The sequence below is a fragment of the Rhipicephalus microplus genome, chromosome X (genome assembly GCF_043290135.1).
Source record: "Rhipicephalus microplus isolate Deutch F79 chromosome X, USDA_Rmic, whole genome shotgun sequence".
In the NCBI taxonomy this organism is placed as follows: domain Eukaryota; kingdom Metazoa; phylum Arthropoda; class Arachnida; order Ixodida; family Ixodidae; genus Rhipicephalus; species Rhipicephalus microplus.
Genome location: NC_134710.1, coordinates 433,999,079 through 434,018,257, shown reverse-complemented (window position 1 = coordinate 434,018,257; position 19,179 = coordinate 433,999,079). Strand labels below are relative to the sequence as shown.

General features: G+C 48.9%; 29 non-coding genes across 29 annotated transcripts; all 29 read right to left on the bottom strand.

Moving 5' to 3' along the window:
- Positions 1-113: 113 nt before the first annotated feature.
- On the bottom strand, positions 114-195 carry TRNAS-UGA (transfer RNA serine (anticodon UGA)). The gene has a single exon. It is a non-coding gene; the product is annotated as a tRNA-Ser (tRNA).
- A 388-nt stretch (positions 196-583) lies between these two features.
- Positions 584-665, bottom strand: TRNAS-UGA (transfer RNA serine (anticodon UGA)). Its single transcript has one exon. It is a non-coding gene; the product is annotated as a tRNA-Ser (tRNA).
- Positions 666-2,442: 1,777 nt separating this feature from the next.
- Positions 2,443-2,524, bottom strand: TRNAS-UGA (transfer RNA serine (anticodon UGA)). Its single transcript has one exon. It is a non-coding gene; the product is annotated as a tRNA-Ser (tRNA).
- Positions 2,525-3,370: 846 nt separating this feature from the next.
- TRNAS-UGA (transfer RNA serine (anticodon UGA)) lies at positions 3,371-3,452 on the bottom strand. Its single transcript has one exon. It is a non-coding gene; the product is annotated as a tRNA-Ser (tRNA).
- Positions 3,453-4,152: 700 nt separating this feature from the next.
- TRNAS-UGA (transfer RNA serine (anticodon UGA)) lies at positions 4,153-4,234 on the bottom strand. Its single transcript has one exon. It is a non-coding gene; the product is annotated as a tRNA-Ser (tRNA).
- A 1,620-nt stretch (positions 4,235-5,854) lies between these two features.
- On the bottom strand, positions 5,855-5,936 carry TRNAS-UGA (transfer RNA serine (anticodon UGA)). The gene has a single exon. It is a non-coding gene; the product is annotated as a tRNA-Ser (tRNA).
- Positions 5,937-6,008: 72 nt separating this feature from the next.
- On the bottom strand, positions 6,009-6,089 carry TRNAS-UGA (transfer RNA serine (anticodon UGA)). The gene has a single exon. It is a non-coding gene; the product is annotated as a tRNA-Ser (tRNA).
- A 383-nt stretch (positions 6,090-6,472) lies between these two features.
- Positions 6,473-6,554, bottom strand: TRNAS-UGA (transfer RNA serine (anticodon UGA)). The gene has a single exon. It is a non-coding gene; the product is annotated as a tRNA-Ser (tRNA).
- Positions 6,555-6,942: 388 nt separating this feature from the next.
- On the bottom strand, positions 6,943-7,024 carry TRNAS-UGA (transfer RNA serine (anticodon UGA)). The gene has a single exon. It is a non-coding gene; the product is annotated as a tRNA-Ser (tRNA).
- Positions 7,025-8,643: 1,619 nt separating this feature from the next.
- Positions 8,644-8,725, bottom strand: TRNAS-UGA (transfer RNA serine (anticodon UGA)). Its single transcript has one exon. It is a non-coding gene; the product is annotated as a tRNA-Ser (tRNA).
- A 72-nt stretch (positions 8,726-8,797) lies between these two features.
- On the bottom strand, positions 8,798-8,878 carry TRNAS-UGA (transfer RNA serine (anticodon UGA)). The gene has a single exon. It is a non-coding gene; the product is annotated as a tRNA-Ser (tRNA).
- A 383-nt stretch (positions 8,879-9,261) lies between these two features.
- Positions 9,262-9,343, bottom strand: TRNAS-UGA (transfer RNA serine (anticodon UGA)). Its single transcript has one exon. It is a non-coding gene; the product is annotated as a tRNA-Ser (tRNA).
- A 388-nt stretch (positions 9,344-9,731) lies between these two features.
- TRNAS-UGA (transfer RNA serine (anticodon UGA)) lies at positions 9,732-9,813 on the bottom strand. Its single transcript has one exon. It is a non-coding gene; the product is annotated as a tRNA-Ser (tRNA).
- Positions 9,814-10,660: 847 nt separating this feature from the next.
- Positions 10,661-10,742, bottom strand: TRNAS-UGA (transfer RNA serine (anticodon UGA)). Its single transcript has one exon. It is a non-coding gene; the product is annotated as a tRNA-Ser (tRNA).
- Positions 10,743-11,129: 387 nt separating this feature from the next.
- TRNAS-UGA (transfer RNA serine (anticodon UGA)) lies at positions 11,130-11,211 on the bottom strand. Its single transcript has one exon. It is a non-coding gene; the product is annotated as a tRNA-Ser (tRNA).
- Positions 11,212-11,590: 379 nt separating this feature from the next.
- Positions 11,591-11,672, bottom strand: TRNAS-UGA (transfer RNA serine (anticodon UGA)). The gene has a single exon. It is a non-coding gene; the product is annotated as a tRNA-Ser (tRNA).
- A 226-nt stretch (positions 11,673-11,898) lies between these two features.
- On the bottom strand, positions 11,899-11,980 carry TRNAS-UGA (transfer RNA serine (anticodon UGA)). Its single transcript has one exon. It is a non-coding gene; the product is annotated as a tRNA-Ser (tRNA).
- Positions 11,981-12,211: 231 nt separating this feature from the next.
- Positions 12,212-12,293, bottom strand: TRNAS-UGA (transfer RNA serine (anticodon UGA)). Its single transcript has one exon. It is a non-coding gene; the product is annotated as a tRNA-Ser (tRNA).
- A 71-nt stretch (positions 12,294-12,364) lies between these two features.
- On the bottom strand, positions 12,365-12,448 carry TRNAS-UGA (transfer RNA serine (anticodon UGA)). The gene has a single exon. It is a non-coding gene; the product is annotated as a tRNA-Ser (tRNA).
- A 74-nt stretch (positions 12,449-12,522) lies between these two features.
- TRNAS-UGA (transfer RNA serine (anticodon UGA)) lies at positions 12,523-12,604 on the bottom strand. The gene has a single exon. It is a non-coding gene; the product is annotated as a tRNA-Ser (tRNA).
- Positions 12,605-12,831: 227 nt separating this feature from the next.
- On the bottom strand, positions 12,832-12,913 carry TRNAS-UGA (transfer RNA serine (anticodon UGA)). Its single transcript has one exon. It is a non-coding gene; the product is annotated as a tRNA-Ser (tRNA).
- A 387-nt stretch (positions 12,914-13,300) lies between these two features.
- TRNAS-UGA (transfer RNA serine (anticodon UGA)) lies at positions 13,301-13,382 on the bottom strand. Its single transcript has one exon. It is a non-coding gene; the product is annotated as a tRNA-Ser (tRNA).
- Positions 13,383-13,612: 230 nt separating this feature from the next.
- Positions 13,613-13,694, bottom strand: TRNAS-UGA (transfer RNA serine (anticodon UGA)). Its single transcript has one exon. It is a non-coding gene; the product is annotated as a tRNA-Ser (tRNA).
- An 844-nt stretch (positions 13,695-14,538) lies between these two features.
- TRNAS-UGA (transfer RNA serine (anticodon UGA)) lies at positions 14,539-14,620 on the bottom strand. The gene has a single exon. It is a non-coding gene; the product is annotated as a tRNA-Ser (tRNA).
- A 1,164-nt stretch (positions 14,621-15,784) lies between these two features.
- TRNAS-UGA (transfer RNA serine (anticodon UGA)) lies at positions 15,785-15,866 on the bottom strand. The gene has a single exon. It is a non-coding gene; the product is annotated as a tRNA-Ser (tRNA).
- A 227-nt stretch (positions 15,867-16,093) lies between these two features.
- On the bottom strand, positions 16,094-16,175 carry TRNAS-UGA (transfer RNA serine (anticodon UGA)). Its single transcript has one exon. It is a non-coding gene; the product is annotated as a tRNA-Ser (tRNA).
- Positions 16,176-16,866: 691 nt separating this feature from the next.
- On the bottom strand, positions 16,867-16,951 carry TRNAS-UGA (transfer RNA serine (anticodon UGA)). Its single transcript has one exon. It is a non-coding gene; the product is annotated as a tRNA-Ser (tRNA).
- A 1,308-nt stretch (positions 16,952-18,259) lies between these two features.
- Positions 18,260-18,341, bottom strand: TRNAS-UGA (transfer RNA serine (anticodon UGA)). Its single transcript has one exon. It is a non-coding gene; the product is annotated as a tRNA-Ser (tRNA).
- Positions 18,342-18,728: 387 nt separating this feature from the next.
- TRNAS-UGA (transfer RNA serine (anticodon UGA)) lies at positions 18,729-18,810 on the bottom strand. The gene has a single exon. It is a non-coding gene; the product is annotated as a tRNA-Ser (tRNA).
- Positions 18,811-19,179: the final 369 nt, after the last annotated feature.

Sequence of the window (19,179 nt, the reverse complement as noted above, 5' to 3'; positions counted from 1 at the left end):
AGGTTTTCAAGACAATCACCTTAACCACTCAGCCACGACTGCGGCGGCGATGTCATCTGCTATATCATTCTGAACACAGTCGTTTATGTCGAGAAGAGAAAAAAACGAGGAAACGCAGTCGGCAGGGTTCGCACCTGCGCGGGAAGAACCCAATGGTTTTCAAGACCATCGCCTTAACCACTCGGCCACGACTGCGGCGACGGCGTCAACTCCTATTTCACTTTTAACATAGTCGACTATGTCGAGAAGAGGAAAAACAAAACGAGGAAACGCAGTGGGCACGGTTTGATCCTGCGCGGGAAGAACGCAATTGTTTTCAAGACCATCGTCTTAACCACTCTGCCACGACTGCTGCGACGGTGTCATCTGCAATTTCACTCTGAACATAGCCATTGATATCGAGAAGAGAAAAACGAAACCAGGAAACGCAGTAGGCAGGGTTCGATCCTGGCGCGGGAAGAACCCAACGGTTTTCAAGACAATCACATTAACCGCTCGGCCACGACTGCGGCGACGTTGTCATCTGCTATTTTACTCTGAACACAGTCGTTTATGTCGAGAAGAAAAAAACAAAACGAGAAAACGCAGTCGGCAGGGTTCGAACCTGCGTGGAATGAACCCAATAGTTTTCAAGACTATCGCCTTAACCACTCGACCACGACTGCGGTATTCGCGTCAACTCCTCTTTCACTTTTAACATAGTCGGCTATGTCGAGATGAGAAAAACGAAACGAACAAACGAAGTCGGCAGGGTTCGATCCTGCGCGGAAAGAACCCGAAGGTTTTCAAGACCATCGCCTTAATCACTCGGTCACGACTACAGCAACGGCGTCTGCTGCAATTTCACTCTGAACAAAGTCGATTATGTCGAGAAATGAAAAAAACGAGGAAACGCAGTCAGCAGGGTTTGATCCTGAGCGGGAAGAACCCAATGCTTTTCAAGACCATCGCTTTACCCACTCCGCCCCGACTGCGGCGAGGGCATCGACTGCTATTTCACTCTGAACACAGCCGTTTATGTCGATAAGAGAAAAAAAACAAGGAAACGCATTCGGCAGGGTTCGATCTTGAGCGGGAAGAACCCAATGGTTTTCAAGACCATGGCTTTACCCACTCTGTTCGACTGCAGCGAGGTTATCATCTGCTATTTCACTCTGAACATAGTCGTTTATGCCGAGAAGTGAGATACAAAACGAGAAAGCGCAGTTCGCAGGGTTCCAACCTGCGCTTGAAGAACCCAATAATTTCCAAGACCATCACCTTAACCGCTCGGCCACGACTTCGGCGATGGCGTTAACTCCTCTTTCACTCTTAACATAGCCGACTATGTCGAGAAGAGAAAAATGAAACGAAGAAACGCAGTCGACAGGCTTCGAACATGCGCTGGAAGAACCCAATAGTTTTCAAGACTATCGCCTTAACCACTCGGTCACGACTACCGCAACGGCGTCTCCTGCAATTTCACTCTGAACAAAGTCGATTATGTCGAGAAATGAAAAAAACGAGGAAACGCAGTCAGCAGGGTTTGATCCTGAGCGGGAAGAACCCAATGGTTTTCAAGACCATCGCTTTACGCACTCCGCCCCGACTGCGGCGAGGGCATCGACTGCTATTTCACTCTGAACACAGCTGTTTATGTCGATAAGAGAAAAAAACAAGGAAACGCATTCGGCAGGGTTCGATCTTGAGCGGGAAGAACCCAATAGTTTTCAAGACCATCGCTTTACCCACTCCGCCCCGACTGCGGCGAGGTTGTCATCTGCTATTTCACTCTGAACATAGTCGTTTATGCCGAGAAGAGAGATACAAAACGAGAAAACGCAGTTCGCAGGGTTCGAACCTGCGCGAGAAGAACCCAATAATTTTCAAGACCATCACTTTAACCGCTCGGCCACGACTGCAGCGACGGTGTCATCTGCTATTTCACTGTGAACATAGCCGTTTATACCGAGAAGATAAAACAAAACGAGGAAACGCAGTCGGCAGGGTTCGATCCTCAGCGGGAAGTACCCAATGGTTTTCAAGACCATCGCTTTACCCACTCCGCCCCGACTGCGGCGAGGGCATCATCTCCTAATTCACTCTGAACATAGCCATTTATATCGAGAATAGAAAAACAGAACGAGAAACCCAATCGACAGGATTCAAACCTGCGCGGGAAGAACCCAATGGTTTTCAAGACCATCGTCTTAACCACTCTGCCACGACTGCTGCGACGGTGTCATCTGCAATTTCACTCTGAACATAGCCATTGATATCGAGAAGAGAAAAACGAAACCAGGAAACGCAGTAGGCAGGGTTCGATCCTGGCGCGGGAAGAACCCAACGGTTTTCAAGACAATCACATTAACCACTCGGCCACGACTGCGGCGACGTTGTCATCTGCTATTTTACTCTGAACACAGTCGTTTATGTCGAGAAGAAAAAAACAAAACGAGAAAACGCAGTCGGCAGGGTTCGAACCTGCGTGGAATGAACCCAATAGTTTTCAAGACTATCGCCTTAACCACTCGACCACGACTGCGGTGATCGCGTCAACTCCTCTTTCACTTTTAACATAGTCGGCTATGTCGAGATGAGAAAAACGAAACGAACAAACGAAGTCGGCAGGGTTCGATCCTGCGCGGAAAGAACCCGAAGGTTTTCAAGACCATCGCCTTAATCACTCGGTCATGACTACAGCAACGGCGTCTCCTGAAATTTCACTCTTAACAAAGTCGATTATGTCGAGAAATGAAAAAAACGAGGAAACGCAGTCGGCAGGGTTTGATCCTGAGCGGGAAGAACCCAATGGTTTTCAAGACCCTCGCTTTACCCACTCCGCCCCGACTGCGGCGAGGGCATCGACTGCTATATTACTCTGAACACAGCCGTTTATGTCGATAAGAGAAAAAAAAACAGGAAACGCATTCGGCAGGGTTCGATCTTGAGCGAGAAGAACCCAATGGTTTTCAAGACCATCGCTTTACCCACTCCGCCCCGACTGCGGCGAGGTTATTATCTGCTATTTCACTCTGAACATAGTCGTTTATGCCGAGAAGAGAGATACAAAACGAGAAAACGCAGTTCGCAGGGTTCGAACCTGCGCGTGAAGAACCCAATAATTTTCAAGACCATCACCTTAACCGCTCGGCCACGACTGCAGCGACGGTGTCATCTGCTATTTCACTGTGAACATAGCCGTTTATACCGAGAAGATAAAACAAAACGAGGAAACGCAGTAGGCAGGGTTCGATCCTGGCGCGGGAAGAACCCAACGGTTTTCAAGACAATCAGATTAACCACTCGGCCACGACTGCGGCGCCTTTGTCATCTGCTATATCACTCTGAACATAGTCGTTTATGTCGAGAAGAAAAAAAAACGAGGAAACGCAGTCGGCAGGGTTCGAACCTGCGCGGGAAGAACCCAATGGTTTTCAAGACCATCGCCTTAACCACTCGGCCACGACTGCGGCGACGGCGTCAACTCCTATTTCACTTTTAACATAGTCGACTATGTCGAGAAGAGGAAAAACAAAACGAGGAAACGCAGTGGGCACGGTTCGATCCTGCGCGGGAAGAACCCAATGGTTTTCAAGACCATCGTCTTAACCACTCGGTCACGACTGCTGCGACGGTGTCATCTGCAATTTCACTCTGAACATAGCCATTTATATTGAGAAGAGACAAACGAAACCAGGAAACGCAGTAGGCAGGGTTCGATCCTGCGCGGAAAGAACGCAATGGTTTTCAAGACAATCACCATAACCACTCGGCCACTACTGCGGCGACGTTGTTATCTGCTATTTTACTCTGAACATAGTCGTTTATGTCGAGAACAGAAAAACAAAACGAGAAAACGCATACGCCAGGGTTCGAACCTGCGCGGGAAGAACGCAATTGTTTTCAAGACCATCGTCTTAACCACTCGGCCACGACTGCTGCGACGGTGTCATCTGCAATTTCACTCTGAACATAGCCATTGATATCGAGAAGAGAAAAACGAAACCAGGAAACGCAGTAGGCAGGGTTCGATCCTGGCGCGGGAAGAACCCAACGGTTTTCAAGACAATCACATTAACCACTCGGCCACGACTGCGGCGACGTTGTCATCTGCTATTTTACTCTGAACACAGTCGTTTATGTCGAGAAGAAAAAAACAAAACGAGAAAACGCAGTCGGCAGGGTTCGAACCTGCGTGGAATGAACCCAATAGTTTTCAAGACTATCGCCTTAACCACTCGACCACGACTGCGGTGATCGCGTCAACTCCTCTTTCACTTTTAACATAGTCGGCTATGTCGAGATGAGAAAAACGAAACGAACAAACGAAGTCGGCAGGGTTCGATCCTGCGCGGAAAGAACCCGAAGGTTTTCAAGACCATCGCCTTAATCACTCGGTCATGACTACAGCAACGGCGTCTCCTGAAATTTCACTCTTAACAAAGTCGATTATGTCGAGAAATGAAAAAAACGAGGAAACGCAGTCGGCAGGGTTTGATCCTGAGCGGGAAGAACCCAATGCTTTTCAAGACCATCGCTTTACCCACTCCGCCCCGACTGCGGCGAGGGCATCGACTGCTATTTCACTCTGAACACAGCCGTTTATGTCGATAAGAGAAAAAAAACAAGGAAACGCATTCGGCAGGGTTCGATCTTGAGCGGGAAGAACCCAATGGTTTTCAAGACCATGGCTTTACCCACTCTGCCCCGACTGCAGCGAGGTTATCATCTGCTATTTCACTCTGAACATAGTCGTTTATGCCGAGAAGAGAGATACAAAACGAGAAAGCGCAGTTCGCAGGGTTCCAACCTGCGCTTGAAGAACCCAATAATTTCCAAGACCATCACCTTAACCGCTCGGCCACGACTTCGGCGATGGCGTTAACTCCTCTTTCACTCTTAACATAGCCGACTATGTCGAGAAGAGAAAAATGAAACGAAGAAACGCAGTCGACAGGCTTCGAACATGCGCTGGAAGAACCCAATAGTTTTCAAGACTATCGCCTTAACCACTCGGTCACGACTACAGCAACGGCGTCTCCTGCAATTTCACTCTGAACAAAGTCGATTATGTCGAGAAATGAAAAAAACGAGGAAACGCAGTCAGCAGGGTTTGATCCTGAGCGGGAAGAACCCAATGGTTTTCAAGACCATCGCTTTACGCACTCCGCCCCGACTGCGGCGAGGGCATCGACTGCTATTTCACTCTGAACACAGCTGTTTATGACGATAAGAGAAAAAAACAAGGAAACGCATTCGGCAGGGTTCGATCTTGAGCGGGAAGAACCCAATAGTTTTCAAGACCATCGCTTTACCCACTCCGCCCCGACTGCGGCGAGGTTGTCATCTGCTATTTCACTCTGAACATAGTCGTTTATGCCGAGAAGAGAGATACAAAACGAGAAAACGCAGTTCGCAGGGTTCGAACCTGCGCGAGAAGAACCCAATAATTTTCAAGACCATCACCTTAACCGCTCGGCCACGACTGCAGCGACGGTGTCATCTGCTATTTCACTGTGAACATAGCCGTTTATACCGAGAAGATAAAACAAAACGAGGAAACGCAGTCGGCAGGGTTCGATCCTCAGCGGGAAGTACCCAATGGTTTTCAAGACCATCGCTTTACCCACTCCGCCCCGACTGCGGTGAGGGCATCATCTCCTAATTCACTCTGAACATAGCCATTTATATTGAGAATAGAAAAACAGAACGAGAAACCCAGTCGACAGGATTCAAACCTGCGCGGGAAGAACCCAATGGTTTTCAAGACCATCGACTTAACCACTCTGCCACGACTGCGGCGATGGCGTCAACTCCTCTTTCACTCTTAACATAGTCGATTATGTCGAGAATATAAAAACAGAACGAGAAACCCAGTCGACAGGATTCAAACCTGCGCGGGAAGAACCCAATGGTTTTCAAGACCATCGGCTTCACCACTCGGCCACGACTGCGGCGATGGCGTCAACTCCTATTTCACTCTTATAATAGCCGTTTAAGTCGAGAAGAGAAAAAAAACAATGTAACGCAGTCGACAGGGTTCGAACCTGCGCAGGAAAACCCAACGGTTTTCAAGACCATCGCCTTAACCACTCGGTCACGACTACAGCGAAGGCGTCTCCTGCGATTTCACTCTTAACATAGTCGATTATGTCGAGAAGAGAAAAACTAAACGAAGAAACGCAGTCTACAGGCTTGGAATATGCGCGGGAAGAACCCAATAGTTTTCAAGACTATCGCCTTAACCACACCGCCACGACTGCGTTGATAGCGTCAACTTCTCTTTCACTCTTAACATTGTCGACTATGTCGAAAAGAGAAAAACGAAACCAGGAAACGCAGTCGGCGGGGTTCGATCCTGCGCAGGAAGAACCCAAAGGTTTTCAAGACAATCACCTTAACCACTCAGCCACGACTGCGGCGGCGATGTCATCTGCTATATCATTCTGAACACAGTCGTTTATGTCGAGAAGAGAAAAAAACGAGGAAACGCAGTCGGCAGGGTTCGCACCTGCGCGGGAAGAACCCAATGGTTTTCAAGACCATCGCCTTAACCACTCGGCCACGACTGCGGCGACGGCGTCAACTCCTATTTCACTTTTAACATAGTCGACTATGTCGAGAAGAGGAAAAACAAAACGAGGAAACGCAGTGGGCACGGTTTGATCCTGCGCGGGAAGAACGCAATTGTTTTCAAGACCATCGTCTTAACCACTCTGCCACGACTGCTGCGACGGTGTCATCTGCAATTTCACTCTGAACATAGCCATTGATATCGAGAAGAGAAAAACGAAACCAGGAAACGCAGTAGGCAGGGTTCGATCCTGGCGCGGGAAGAACCCAACGGTTTTCAAGACAATCACATTAACCGCTCGGCCACGACTGCGGCGACGTTGTCATCTGCTATTTTACTCTGAACACAGTCGTTTATGTCGAGAAGAAAAAAACAAAACGAGAAAACGCAGTCGGCAGGGTTCGAACCTGCGTGGAATGAACCCAATAGTTTTCAAGACTATCGCCTTAACCACTCGACCACGACTGCGGTGATCGCGTCAACTCCTCTTTCACTTTTAACATAGTCGGCTATGTCGAGATGAGAAAAACGAAACGAACAAACGAAGTCGGCAGGGTTCGATCCTGCGCGGAAAGAACCCGAAGGTTTTCAAGACCATCGCCTTAATCACTCGGTCACGACTACAGCAACGGCGTCTGCTGCAATTTCACTCTGAACAAAGTCGATTATGTCGAGAAATGAAAAAAACGAGGAAACGCAGTCAGCAGGGTTTGATCCTGAGCGGGAAGAACCCAATGCTTTTCAAGACCATCGCTTTACCCACTCCGCCCCGACTGCGGCGAGGGCATCGACTGCTATTTCACTCTGAACACAGCCGTTTATGTCGATAAGAGAAAAAAAACAAGGAAACGCATTCGGCAGGGTTCGATCTTGAGCGGGAAGAACCCAATGGTTTTCAAGACCATGGCTTTACCCACTCTGTTCGACTGCAGCGAGGTTATCATCTGCTATTTCACTCTGAACATAGTCGTTTATGCCGAGAAGTGAGATACAAAACGAGAAAGCGCAGTTCGCAGGGTTCCAACCTGCGCTTGAAGAACCCAATAATTTCCAAGACCATCACCTTAACCGCTCGGCCACGACTTCGGCGATGGCGTTAACTCCTCTTTCACTCTTAACATAGCCGACTATGTCGAGAAGAGAAAAATGAAACGAAGAAACGCAGTCGACAGGCTTCGAACATGCGCTGGAAGAACCCAATAGTTTTCAAGACTATCGCCTTAACCACTCGGTCACGACTACCGCAACGGCATCTCCTGCAATTTCACTCTGAACAAAGTCGATTATGTCGAGAAATGAAAAAAACGAGGAAACGCAGTCAGCAGGGTTTGATCCTGAGCGGGAAGAACCCAATGGTTTTCAAGACCATCGCTTTACGCACTCCGCCCCGACTGCGGCGAGGGCATCGACTGCTATTTCACTCTGAACACAGCTGTTTATGTCGATAAGAGAAAAAAACAAGGAAACGCATTCGGCAGGGTTCGATCTTGAGCGGGAAGAACCCAATAGTTTTCAAGACCATCGCTTTACCCACTCCGCCCCGACTGCGGCGAGGTTGTCATCTGCTATTTCACTCTGAACATAGTCGTTTATGCCGAGAAGAGAGATACAAAACGAGAAAACGCAGTTCGCAGGGTTCGAACCTGCGCGAGAAGAACCCAATAATTTTCAAGACCATCACTTTAACCGCTCGGCCACGACTGCAGCGACGGTGTCATCTGCTATTTCACTGTGAACATAGCCGTTTATACCGAGAAGATAAAACAAAACGAGGAAACGCAGTCGGCAGGGTTCGATCCTCAGCGGGAAGTACCCAATGGTTTTCAAGACCATCGCTTTACCCACTCCGCCCCGACTGCGGCGAGGGCATCATCTCCTAATTCACTCTGAACATAGCCATTTATATCGAGAATAGAAAAACAGAACGAGAAACCCAATCGACAGGATTCAAACCTGCGCGGGAAGAACCCAATGGTTTTCAAGACCATCGACTTAACCACTCTGCCATGACTGCGGCGATGGCGTCAACTCCTCTTTCACTCTTAACATAGTCGATTATGTCGAGAATATAAAAACAGAACGAGAAACCCAGTCGACAGGATTCAAACCTGCGCGGGAAGAACCCAATGGTTTTCAAGACCATCGGCTTCACCACTCGGCCACGACTGCGGCGATGGCGTCAACTCCTATTTCACTCTTATAATAGCCGTTTAAGTCGACAAGAGAAAAAAAACAATGTGACGCAGTCGACAGGGTTCGAACCTGCGCAGGAAAACCCAACGGTTTTCAAGACCATCGCCTTAACCACTCGGTCACGACTACAGCGAAGGCGTGTCCTGCGATTTCACTCTTAACATAGTCGATTATGTCGAGAAGAGAAAAACTAAACGAAGAAACGCAGTCGACAGGCTTGGAATATGCGCGGGAAGAACCTAATAGTTTTCAAGACTATCGCCTTAACCACTCCGCCACGACTGCGTTGATGGCGTCAACTTCTCTTTCACTCTTAACATTGTCGACTATGTCGAAAAGAGAAAAACGAAACCAGGAAACGCAGTCGGCGGGGTTCGATCCTGCGCAGGAAGAACCCAAAGGTTTTCAAGACAATCACCTTAACCACTCAGCCACGACTGCGGCGGCGATGTCATCTGCTATATCATTCTGAACACAGTCGTTTATGTCGAGAAGAGAAAAAAACGAGGAAACGCAGTCGGCAGGGTTCGCACCTGCGCGGGAAGAACCCAATGGTTTTCAAGACCATCGCCTTAACCACTCGGCCACGACTGCGGCGACGGCGTCAACTCCTATTTCACTTTTAACATAGTCGACTATGTCGAGAAGAGGAAAAACAAAACGAGGAAACGCAGTGGGCACGGTTTGATCCTGCGCGGGAAGAACGCAATTGTTTTCAAGACCATCGTCTTAACCACTCGGCCACGACTGCTGCGACGGTGTCATCTGCAATTTCACTCTGAACATAGCCATTGATATCGAGAAGAGAAAAACGAAACCAGGAAACGCAGTAGGCAGGGTTCGATCCTGGCGCGGGAAGAACCCAACGGTTTTCAAGACAATCACATTAACCACTCGGCCACGACTGCGGCGACGTTGTCATCTGCTATTTTACTCTGAACACAGTCGTTTATGTCGAGAAGAAAAAAACAAAACGAGAAAACGCAGTCGGCAGGGTTCGAACCTGCGTGGAATGAACCCAATAGTTTTCAAGACTATCGCCTTAACCACTCGACCACGACTGCGGTGATCGCGTCAACTCCTCTTTCACTTTTAACATAGTCGGCTATGTCGAGATGAGAAAAACGAAACGAACAAACGAAGTCGGCAGGGTTCGATCCTGCGCGGAAAGAACCCGAAGGTTTTCAAGACCATCGCCTTAATCACTCGGTCATGACTACAGCAACGGCGTCTCCTGAAATTTCACTCTTAACAAAGTCGATTATGTCGAGAAATGAAAAAAACGAGGAAACGCAGTCGGCAGGGTTTGATCCTGAGCGGGAAGAACCCAATGGTTTTCAAGACCCTCGCTTTACCCACTCCGCCCCGACTGCGGCGAGGGCATCGACTGCTATATTACTCTGAACACAGCCGTTTATGTCGATAAGAGAAAAAAAAACAAGGAAACGCATTCGGCAGGGTTCGATCTTGAGCGAGAAGAACCCAATGGTTTTCAAGACCATCGCTTTACCCACTCCGCCCCGACTGCGGCGAGGTTATTATCTGCTATTTCACTCTGAACATAGTCGTTTATGCCGAGAAGAGAGATACAAAACGAGAAAACGCAGTTCGCAGGGTTCGAACCTGCGCGTGAAGAACCCAATAATTTTCAAGACCATCACCTTAACCGCTCGGCCACGACTGCAGCGACGGTGTCATCTGCTATTTCACTGTGAACATAGCCGTTTATACCGAGAAGATAAAACAAAACGAGGAAACGCAGTAGGCAGGGTTCGATCCTGGCGCGGGAAGAACCCAACGGTTTTCAAGACAATCAGATTAACCACTCGGCCACGACTGCGGCGCCTTTGTCATCTGCTATATCACTCTGAACATAGTCGTTTATGTCGAGAAGAAAAAAAAACGAGGAAACGCAGTCGGCAGGGTTCGAACCTGCGCGGGAAGAACCCAATGGTTTTCAAGACCATCGCCTTAACCACTCGGCCACGACTGCGGCGACGGCGTCAACTCCTATTTCACATTTAACATAGTCGACTATGTCGAGAAGAGGAAAAACAAAACGAGGAAACGCAGTGGGCACGGTTCGATCCTGCGCGGGAAGAACCCAATGGTTTTCAAGACCATCGTCTTAACCACTCGGTCACGACTGCTGCGACGGTGTCATCTGCAATTTCACTCTGAACATAGCCATTTATATTGAGAAGAGAAAAACGAAACCAGGAAACGCAGTAGGCAGGGTTCGATCCTGCGCGGAAAGAACGCAATGGTTTTCAAGACAATCACCATAACCACTCGGCCACTACTGCGGCGACGTTGTTATCTGCTATTTTACTCTGAACATAGTCGTTTATGTCGAGAACAGAAAAACAAAACGAGAAAACGCATACGCCAGGGTTCGAACCTGCGCGGGAAGAACCCAATGGTTTTCAAGACCATCGCCTTAACCACTCGGCCACGACTGCGGCGATGGCGTCCACTCCTATTTCACTTTTAACATAGTCGACTATGTCGAGAAGAGGAAAAACAAAACGAGGAATCGCAGTGGGCACGGTTCGATCCTGCGCGGGAAGAACCCAAAGACCATCGTCGTAACCACTCGGCCACGACTGCTGTGACGGTGTCATCTGCAATTTCACTCGGAACATAGCCATTGATATCGAGAAGAGAAAAACGAAACCAGGAAACGCAGTAGGCAGGGTTCGATCCTGGCGCGGGAAGAACCAAATGGTTTTCAAGACAATCACCTCAACCACTCGGCCACGACTGCGGCGACGTTGTCATCTGCTATTTCACTCTGAACATAGTCGTTTATGCCGAGAAGAGAGATACAAAACGAGAAAACGCAGTCCGCAGGGTTCGAACCTGCGCGGGAAGAACCCAGTGGTTTTCAAGACCATCACCTTAAACGCTCGGCCACAACTGCAGCGACGGTGTCATCTGCTATTTCACTGTGAACATAGCCGTTTATACCGGGAAGATAAAACAAAACGAGGAAACGCAGTCGGCAGGGTTCGATCCTTAGCGGGAAGAACCCAATGGTTTTCAAGACCATCGCTTTACCCACTCCGCACCGACTGCGGCGAGGGCATCGACTGCTATTTCACTCTGAACACAGCCGTTTATGTCAAGAAGAGAAAAAAACGAGGAAACGCAGTCGGCAGGTTTCGAACCTGCGCGGGAAGAACCCAATGGTTTTCAAGACCATCGCCTTAACCACTCGGCCACGACTGCGGCGACGGCGTCAACTCCTATTTCACTTTTAACATAGTCGACTATGTCGAGAAGAGGAAAAACAAAACGAGGAAACGCAGTGGGCACGGTTCGATCCTGCGCAGGAAGAAGGCAATGGTTTTCAAGACCATCGTCTTAACCACTCGGCCACGACTGCTGCGACGGTGTCACCTGCAATTTGACTCTGAACATAGCCATTGATATCGAGAAGAGAAAAACGAAACCAGGAAGCGCAGTAGGCAGGGTTCGATCCTGCGCGGGAAGAACCCAATGGTTTTCAAGACAATCACCTTAACCACTCGGCCACAACTGCGGCGACGTTGTCATCTGCTATTTTACTCTGAACCTAGTCGTTTATGTCGAGAAGAGAAAAACAAAACGAGAAACCAAGTCAACAGGATTCAAACCTGCGCGGGAAGAACCCAATGGTTTTCAAGACCATCGCCTTAACCACTCGGCCACGACTGCGGCGATGGCGTACACTCCTCTTTCACTCTTAACATAGTCGACTATGTCGAGAAGAGAAAAACGAAACGAAGAAACGCAGTCAGCAGGGTTTGAACCTGCGCGGGAAGAACCCAATGGTTTTCAAGGCTATCGCCTTAACCACTCCGCCACGACTGCGGTGATGGCGTCAACTCCTCCTTCACTCCTAACATTGTCGACTATGTCGAGAAGAGAAAAACGAAACTAGAAAACGCAGTCGGCGGGGTTCGATCCTGCGCGGGAAGAACCCAAAGGTTTTCAAGACAATCACCTTAACCACTCAGCCACGACTGCGGCGCCTTTGTCATCTGCTATATCACTCTGAACATAGTCGTTTATGTCGAGAAGAAAAAAAAACGAGGAAACGCAATCGGCAGGGTTCGAACCTGCGCGGGAAGAACCCAATGGTTTTCAAGACCATCGCCTTAACCACTCGGCCACGACTGCGGCGACGGCGTCAACTCCTATTTCACTTTTAACATAGTCGACTATGTCGAGAAGAGGAAAAACAAAACGAGGAAACGCAGTGGGCACGGTTCGATCCTGCGCGGGAAGAACCCAATGGTTTTCAAGACCATCGTCTTAACGACTCGGTCACGACTGCTGCGACGGTGTCATCTGCAATTTCACTCTGAACATAGCCATTTATATCGAGAAGAGAAAAACGAAACCAGGAAACGCAGTAGGCAGGGTTCGATCCTGCGCGGGAAGAACGCAATGGTTTTCAAGACAATCACCATAACCACGCGGCCACAACTGCGGCGACTTTGTTATCTGCTATTTTCCTCTGAACATAGTCGTTTATGTCGAGAACAGAAAAACAAAACGAGAAAACGCAGTCGGCAGGGTTCGAACCTGCGTGGAATGAACCCAATAGTTTTCAAGACTATCGCCTTAACCACTCGGCCACGACTGCGGCGATGGCGCCAACTCCTCTTTCACTCTTAACATTGTCGACTATGTCGAGAAGAGAAAAACGAAACCAGGAAACGCAGTCGGCGGGGTTCGATCCTGCGAGGGAAGAACCCAAAGGTTTTCAAGACAATCACCTTAACCACTCAACCACGACTGCGGCGCCTTTGTCATCTGCTATATCACTTTGAACATAGTCGTTTATGTCGAGAACAGAAAAACAAAACGAGAAAACGCATACGCCAGGGTTCGAACCTGCGCGGGAAGAACCCAATGGTTTTCAAGACCATCGCCTTAACCACTCGGCCACGACTGCGGCGATGGCGTCCACTCCTATTTCACTTTTAACATAGTCGACTATGTCGAGAAGAGGAAAAACAAAACGAGGAATCGCAGTGGGCACGGTTCGATCCTGCGCGGGAAGAACCCAAAGACCATCGTCGTAACCACTCGGCCACGACTGCTGCGACGGTGTCATCTGCAATTTCACTCGGAACATAGCCATTGATATCGAGAAGAGAAAAACGAAACCAGGAAACGCAGTAGGCAGGGTTCGATCCTGGCGCGGGAAGAACCAAATGGTTTTCAAGACAATCCCCTTAACCACTCGGCCACGACTGCGGCGACGTTGTCATCTGCTATTTTATTCTGAACACAGTCGTTTATGTCGAGAAGAGAAAAACAAAACTAGAAAACGCAGTCGGCAGGGTTCGAACCTGCGTGGAATGAACCCAATAGTTTTAAAAACTATCGCCTTAACCACTCGGCCACGACTGTGGTGATGGCGTCAGCTCCTCTTTCACTCTTAACATAGTCAGCTATGTCGAGATGAGAAAAACGAAACGAAGAAACGCAGTCGGCAGGGTTCGATCCTGCGCGGGAAGAACCCAAAGGTTTTCAAGACCATCGCCTTAATCACTCGGTCACGACTACAGCGACGGCGTCTCCTGCGATTTCACTCTGAACAAAGTCGATTATGTCGAGAAATGAAAAAAACGAGGAAACGCAGTCGGCAGGGTTTGATCCTGAGCGGGAAGAACCCAATGGTTTTCAAGACCATCGCTTTACCCACTCCGCACCGACTGCGGCGAGGGCATCGACTGCTATTTCACTCTGAACATAGTCGTTTATGCCGAGAAGAGAGATACAAAACGAGAAAACGCAGTCCGCAGGGTTCGAACCTGCGCGGGAAGAACCCAGTGGTTTTCAAGACCATCACCTTAACCGCTCGGCCACGACTGCAGCGACGGTGTCATCTGCTATTTCACTGTGAACATAGCCGTTTATACCGGGAAGATAAAACAAAACGAGGAAACGCAGTCGGCAGGGTTCGATCCTTAGCGGGAAGAACCCAATGGTTTTCAATACCATCGCTTTACCCACTCCACCCCGACTGCGGCTAGGGCATCATCTCCTAATTCACTCTGATCATAGCCGTTTATGTCGAGAATAGAAAAACAGAACGAGAAACCCAGTCGACAGGATTCATACCTGCGCGGGAAAAACACAATGGTTTTCAAGACCATCGGCTTAACCACTCGGCCACGACTGCGGCGATGGCGTCAACTCCTCTTTCACTCTTAACATAGTCGATTATGTCGAGAATAGAAAAATAGAACGAGAATCTCAGTCCACAGGATTCAAACCTGCGTGGGAAGAACCCAATGGTTTTCAAGACCATCGGCTTAACCACTCGGCCACGACTGCGGCGATGGCGTCAACTCCTCTTTCACTCTTAACATAGTCGATTATGTCGAGAAGAGAAAAACGAAACGAAGAAACGCAGTCGACAGGCTTCGAACATGCGCGGGAAGAACCCAATAGTTTTCAAGGCTATCGCCTCAACCACTCCGCCACGACTGCGGTGATGGCGTCAACTCCTCTTTCACTCTTAACATTGTCGACTATGTCGAGAAGAGAAAAACGAAACCAGAAAACGCAGTCGGCGGGGTTCGATCCTGCGCGGGAAGAACCCAAAGGTTTTCAAGACAATCACCTTAACCACTCAGCCACGACTGCGGCGACGGCGTCAACTCCTATTTCACTTTTAACATACTCCACTATGTCAAGAAGAGGAAAAACAAAACGAGGAAACGCAGTGGGCACGATTCGATCCTGCGCGGGAAGAACCCAATGGTTTTCAAGACCATCGTCTTAACCACTAGGCCACGACTGCTGCGACGGTGTCATCTGCAATTTCACTCTGAACATAGCCATTTATATCGAGAAGAGAAAAACGAAACCAGGAAACGCAGTAGGCAGGGTTCGATCCTGCGCGGGAAGAACGCAATGGTTTTCAAGACAATCACCATAACCACGCGGCCTCAACTGCGGCGACTTTGTTATCTGCTATTTTACTCTGAACATAGTCGTTTATGTCGAGAACAGAAAAACAAAACGAGAAAACGCAGTTGACAGGGTTCGAACCTGCGTGGAATGAACCCAATAGTTTTCAAGACTATCGCCTTAACCACTCGGCCACGACTGTGGTGATGGCGTCAACTCCTCTTTCACTCTTAACATTGTCGACTATGTCGAGAAGAGAAAAACGAAACCAGGAAACGCAGTCGGCGGGGTTTGATCCTGCGCGGGAAGAACCCAAAGGTTTTCAAGACAATCCCCTTAACCACTCAACCACGACTGCGGCGCCTTTGTCATCTGCTATATCACTTTGAACATAGTCGTTTATGTCGAGAAGAGAAAAAAACGAGGAAACGCAGTCGGCAGGGTTCGAACCTGCGCGGGAAGAACCCAATGGTTTTCAAGACCATCGCCTTAACCACTCGGCCACGACTGCGGCGATGGCGTCAACTCCCAATTCACTTTTAACATAGTCGACTATGTCGAGAAGCGGAAAAACAAAACGAGGAAACGCAGTGGGCACGGTTCGATCCTGCACGGGAAGAACCCAATGGTTTTCAAGACTATCGCCCTAACCACTCGTCCACGACTGCTGCGACGGTGTCATCTGCAATTTCACTCTGAACATAGCCATTTATATTGAGAAGAGAAAAACGAAACCAGGAAACGCAGTAGGCAGGGTTCGATCCTGCGCGGAAAGAACGCAATGGTTTTCAAGACAATCACCATAACCACTCGGCCACTACTGCGGCGACGTTGTTATCTGCTATTTTACTCTGAACAAAGTTGTTTATGTCGAGAAGTAAAAAAAACGAGGAAACGCAGTCGGCAGAGTTCGATCCTGAGCGGGAAGAACCCAATGATTTTCAAGACCATCGCGTTAACCACTCGGTCACGACTGCGGCGACGGCGTCTCCTGCGATTTCACTCTGAACAAAGTTGTTTATGTCGAGAAGTAAAAAAAACGAGGAAACGCAGTCGGCAGAGTTCGATCCTGAGCGGGAAGAACCCAAAGGTTTTCAAGACCATCGTATTACCCACTCGGCCTTGACAACGGCGGCGGCGTCAACTCCTATTTCACTTATAACGTAGCCGTTTTATGTCGAGAAGAGAAAAAAACGAGGAAACGCCGTCGGCAGGGTTCGAACCTGCGCGGGAAGAACCCAATGGTTTTCAAGACCATCGCCTTAACCAATCGGCCACGACTGTGGCGACGGCGTCAACTCCTATTTCACTTTTAACATAGTCGACTATGTCGAGAAGAGGAAAAACAAAACGAGGAAACGCAGTGGGCACGGTTCAATCCTGCGCGGGAAGAACCCAATGGTTTTCAAGACCATCGCGTTAACCACTCGGTCACGACTGCGGCGACGGCGTCTCCTGCGATTTCACTCTGAAAAAAGTTGTTTATGTCGAGAAGTAAAAAAAACGAGGAAACGCAGTCGGCAGAGTTCGATCCTGAGCGGGAAGAACCCAAAGGTTTTCAAGACCATCGCCTTAACCACTCCGCATCGATGGCGACAGCGGCTTCACCTGGTATTTCACTCTGAACATAGTCGTTTATGTCGAGAAGAGAAAAAAACGAGGAAACGCAGTCGACAGGGTTCGAACATGCGCGGAAAGATCCCAATGGTTTTCAAGACCAACGTCTTAACCACTCGGCCACGACAACGGCGGCGGCGTCAACTCCTATTTCACTTTTAACGTAGCCGTTTTATGTCGAGAAGATAAAAACAAAACGAGGAAACGCCGTCGGCATGGTTCGATCCTGTGCGGCAAGAATCCAATGGTTTTCAAGACCATTGCCTTAAACACTCGGCCATGACAACGCTGACGGCGTTAACTCCTATTTCACTCTTATAATAGCCTTTTAGGTCGAGAAGAGAAAAAAAACGATGTAACGCAGTCGACAGGGTTCGAACCTGCGCAGGAAAAACCCTACGGTTTTCGAGACGATCGCCTTAATCACTCGGTCAAGACTACAGCGACGGCGTCTCCTACGAATTCACTCTGAACAAAGTCGATTATGTCGAGAAATGAAAAAAAAAACGAGGAAATGCAGTCGGCAGGGTTTGATCCTGAGCGGGAAGAACCCAATGGTTTTCAAGACCATCGCTTTACCCACTCCGCCCCAACTGCGGTGAGGGCATCATCTGCTATTTCACTCTGAACATAGCCGTTTATGTCGAGAAGAGAAAAACAGAACGAGAAACCAAGTTGACAGGACTCAAACCTGCGCGGGAAGCACCCAATGGTTTTCAAGACCATCGCCTTAACCACTCGGCCACGACTGCGGCGATGGCGTCAACTCCTATTTCACTCTTAACATAGTCGACTATATCGAGAAGAGAAAAACGAATCCAGGAAACGCAGTCGGCGGGGTTCAATACTGCGCGGGAAGAACCCAAAGGTGTTCAAGACAATCACCTTAACCACTCAGCACGACTGCGTCGCCGTTGTCATCTGCTATATCACTCTGAACATAGTCGTTTATGTCAAGAAGAGAAAAAAACGAGGAAACGCAGTCGGCAGGGTTCGAACCTGCGCGGGAAGAACCCAATGGTTTTCAAGACCATCGCCTTAAACACTCGGCCACGACTGCGGCGACGGCGTCAACTCCTATTTCACTTTTAACATAGTCGACTATGTCGAGAAGAGGAAAAACAAAACGAGGAAACGCAGTGGGCACGGTTCGATCCTGCGCGGGAAGAAGCCAATGCTTTTCAAGACCATCGTCTTAACCACTCGGCCACGACTGCTGCGACGGTGTAACCTGCAATTTCACTCTGAACATAGCCATTGATATCGAGAAGAGAAAAACGAAACCAGGAAGCCCAGTAGGCAGGGTTCGATCCTGCGCGGGAAGAACCAAATGGTTTTCAAGACAATCACCTTAACCACTCGGCCACGACTGCGGCGACGTTGTCATCTGCTATTTTACTTCGAACATAGTCGTTTATGTCGAGAAGAGAAAAACAAAACGAAAAAACGCAGTCAGCAGGGTTCGAACATGCGCGGGAAGAACCCAATAGTTTTCAAGACTATCGCCTTAACCACTCTGCCACGACTGCGGTGATGGCGTCAACTCCTATTTCACTCTTAACACTGTCGACTCTGTCGAGAAGAGAAAAACGAAACCAGGAAACGCAGTCGGCGGGGTTAAATCCTGCGCGGGAAGAACTCAAAGGTTTTCGAGACCACCGCCTTAACCACTCCGCATCGATGGCGACAGCGGCTTCATCTGGTATTTCACTCTGAACATAGTCGTTTATGTCGACAAGAGAAAAAAACGAGGAAACGCAGTCGACAGGGTTCGAACATGCGCGGAAAGATCCCAATGGTTTTCAAGACCAACATCTTAACCACTCGGCCACGACAACGGCGGTGGCGTCAACTCCTGTTTCACTTTTAACATAGTCGACTATGTCGAGAAGAGGAAA